Raw genomic sequence first — 4,031 nt, forward strand, 5'->3', positions numbered from 1 at the left:
ATGACAATCATCCTCCTGCCATCAGGCAACCCCGAAGCACACACACGACACCTTCGCATGCTGAGTGCGCTACTCCAACTGCCTACACAGCGCTGCCCAGCCTACCAGACCCTGTCAGTACAACCAGGTTATGTGCCTCCTACTCCACACCCGCTCCATCCATCAGCACGCCATTGGACTCTGTTACCTCCTCAACACAACAGCCCCACACATCACCTTCATGACAGTAACCTGGACAAAAGCATCCTCAGCACATGACTTCTTCGTTGCCATCTCAGACGGATCCAAATCACCCGCAGGGACGCCAACACCAATCCCGGGGGCTGAATTGCTAATTATTCACAAGTACACCCTCAGAGTCACAAGTCTGGGTTCGCAGCAACTCCCTAGCAACCCTCGGAGTAACACTCATCTACAGATCAGCAGGCCTACATCCACAATTCCGCTAAGTCATCAACACGTACATCTGCACGCAGGCCCTCACCTCCACAGGCTACATGTGGCTGGGGGCCAGTAACTTCTTACTGGAGGGGATACACACCACCATTCACCATTGGTACATCAACATTTGAATCCACGTCTCCAACAAGCAACACAGTGCCACTCACCCCCCTACCGATCCCTCAAAGATGCCTGATGTAAGTCGCCACAGACAAGCTGTGTGGGACACTCAAAACAACACCACCGCCACACCCTGCAAACTCACACACTGGATCAGCAACTGATCCATCAATCTTGCCACATTTACGGACTTTCCTGTGAAGCACAACAACAGTTAAGGCACCTGGGACAAGGCAGACCTACTGGACTCCTACAGACCTAGCCGGACTCTTGTGCAAACCTTGCAACACAAAGAGACATCATTTTCCTTACAGCCCTGGAAAACACCACACACAGCCATCACCATATCATCAGCAAGGACAAGTGGAGATCCTTCAGATAGTGCAGAGGCACCCAAACACACGACATCAAGGAGCTCATCAGCATTGTGATTGAACTGACAGCAGATCTCCATCCAAGACACCCACCCTTGCAAGGCAGATCCCATCCCTTGCTACTTTGTACCACTGCAAGCTCATGGCCACACACAACAGCCTTGGCACACAGAGGCAGACAGCACTATTATCTGCTGGACAAACCCCCCTCAGGTCATGGACTCCCGTCAGCAGCAAGTACACAACCGGGATCATGTGCACCATCCACTCTGGCTCTCCGTCAGGCCCCTTCCCACACAACATCTCAACCACATCATTCGCCATCCTTGAAGCCCACGTCCTGCGCGTCATGAATGTCTCCTTTGAGTTAGCCACATTCCATGGCTGCAAGAGGCATGCAGAGCCCCAGGCCCTTCTTAAACAATGGACGGCAGTACCGCAGGATCTCCTGGTACATCACTCTACTTCCCTACCCAGTAAATGTCACCAGGAAGACACTCAACAAGCAACTGACCAATTTCCTACATGCAACCAGCTCCAGCCAACTGGCACCAGACCGTTTTACACAGTAATCACACCACTGCAACCGTCATCATTGCCACCACCAACAACTACTTTGCCCTGCTCAACAATGTTGAGGCCACCACCCTTGACCTCTCAACGGCATTCTACACCATGTGCTACCACACTGTCAGCTCACACATCTCCAACACTGGTATCCAGAGGAGGGCCCAGGATTCAATCAGGAAGTAGCTCACCAGCAAGGCACAGGGAGTCTGCCTCCACCCTGCAACATGTAGTATACTGGGGTCATCTGGCCCATGCCACAGGGCTCTTCTCTCAGCGTGACGATCTTCAATGTCTCCATGACCCCCCTCTCCACCATCACATGCACACACACCCTCATCATCATCATCTGGTATGCCATTGACACCCAGCTACTCCTCAAACTCACCAAAGAGCCAGCCATTGCCAGATCCAAACTTCAAGAAAGCATGAGATCCGTTGATGAATGGCTGAACATCAGCCATCTGAGGCAGGACTTGGACAGGACAGAGGTCATCATCTGAGGATTGTCCCCTTACAGCTGGGTCAACTCCTTGCGTCCCACTGGTCTGTGCACCGCACCAGCACCTAGTGGCCACGCAGGCAAGCTGGTGTTCATCATGGACCCATCGCTCACAATTAACATGCAACTCACCAACATCTGTACCTCATGCTGCAACACCCTCCACATGCTGCTGATGACCCCCAGATAGATCCACTCCAAGGCAAGACAGACCGTCCCCCTGGTCCAGGACACCAGCCGGCTCAAATACAGCACCGGCCTCTACAGAGGACAACAGCAAACATGCAGGAGAACTTATCCACATCCAGGGTGCATCCGCACACCTCATCTGCAACATCCCCCACCCCAGCCACATCACCATCCACCTGAGAGAGGTACAATGGCTCACTGTGTGCTGCAGGATCACCTTCAGACTCCTCAACCACACTCAGGAGGCAGTCCACAACCCCAGACCCAAACCGACCTTGGACGTGTGTCATCCAACACCCTCTTGGCCCTACTCCATGCAGCCCACCTTGCCCTGGCCACCATTCATCACATCCACATAACCTCTGCATGCAGGAGACAGTTCTCCCACCTCGCAAAACAGACCTGGTACTCCCTCCCCGGGCACATCAACATGACCCATGACCTCTACACCTTCATGTAACTCTTCCAAATTGGTCTGTCAGAGCAATATAGCAAGCCCCCCCTCAGCAGCTTGAGGCCATCACGGGTGAGTGCTGGGCTCCATGTCTGTATTTTGTGATACATTGTGAGCCATGTGTGTCCTCAACCGGACTCAGATCCAAGTGTATGGATGGGTGGAGTTAGTTCCACACTCAGGCATACTTTGACATATCCCCACACGTAGGTTGTGGACTCATGCTAAATGACTGCAACATGAAATTTCAATTATTAATTTTTTAATTTCGAGCTCTGGGGCATGATTTCTGCACAGAAAATGGGGAAATGCAGGGACCATAGAATCCAAAGTTCACAGGGGGAGATGGGATCCTTGCCATTTGAAGTCATCAGAGTCCAGCCCACAGTGTTTGGCATCATTGGTCAGAATGTGACCAGCAAGTCCATGTGGCAGATGATGTCAATCAATGAGGTGATGCTGTCGCACATGAAGGCCAGATGCCTGGCCAGGTGACCTGGGAGATGTGGATGGCCCGCTGCCTCTCACGGTTTTTTCCGTGGACGACCAACCTTCCTCCGGGGACCCTCAGATGCAGGCCTTGACGATGTTTGGGATGCTCCATCGGACTAATCCTCCTCCCTCCCTGTGGCTGGTGCTGGTCTGCGCCTGGTGTCACAGGGAGGGTTGCCCATGTTGTCGGCGATCCGACGGAGTGAATGGCTTATGTCCCTTTGCACCGCCAGGAGCTCAGCCACTCTTGCCTCCATCCGTCCTTGGTGTTGTTGTTGATTGGCGTGTTGCTCGGCCTGCTGGTTTTTGATCTCTGTGAGGGTCACCACCACCTGGCTGATCTCCCTGGTGTCACGCAGGTATGCCTCCATGATGTTGCGGATGTGTGACATACCGGTCCCTTCAGCTGGCTGGTCAGGTTCTCGCCTCCGCCTGCCTCCTCTCCCGCCACCCCTGCCCACACGAGCCGGGCCTGCCGTTGTGGGCACATCGGGTCGACGGGACCCCTGAGGGATGGCAGTGGCGGTGTCGTCTGCCTCCTCCTGGGTGCCCGCTGCACCTTGTCCCTCCTGGTCAGACTGGCTCTGTTCACTGCGGGCAGGGCTCCTGGGTGCGGGTTTTACCGGTAGTGTACCAAGCTCCATCAGCACGTGAATCCTATCCGCCATATTGCTAAACTCGTAAATGATGCACATTTTGTATCCAACGGGTTCGTGGCACCGCGTAACATCATATATGTATGAGGTCGCGCCAGCTGCTACTTTGGTATGCAGTACCAAGCAGCGCGTTACATCATATATACGTATGGGGTCGCGCCTGATGCGTGTTGCGTATGCGACGAGTGCATGCTGCCAGGCCCTGTGTTACGCCATAGACGTATGGTGTCGCGCCG

The sequence above is a fragment of the Triturus cristatus genome, chromosome 3_2, assembly GCF_964204655.1.
Source record: "Triturus cristatus chromosome 3_2, aTriCri1.1, whole genome shotgun sequence".
Classification (NCBI taxonomy): domain Eukaryota; kingdom Metazoa; phylum Chordata; class Amphibia; order Caudata; family Salamandridae; genus Triturus; species Triturus cristatus.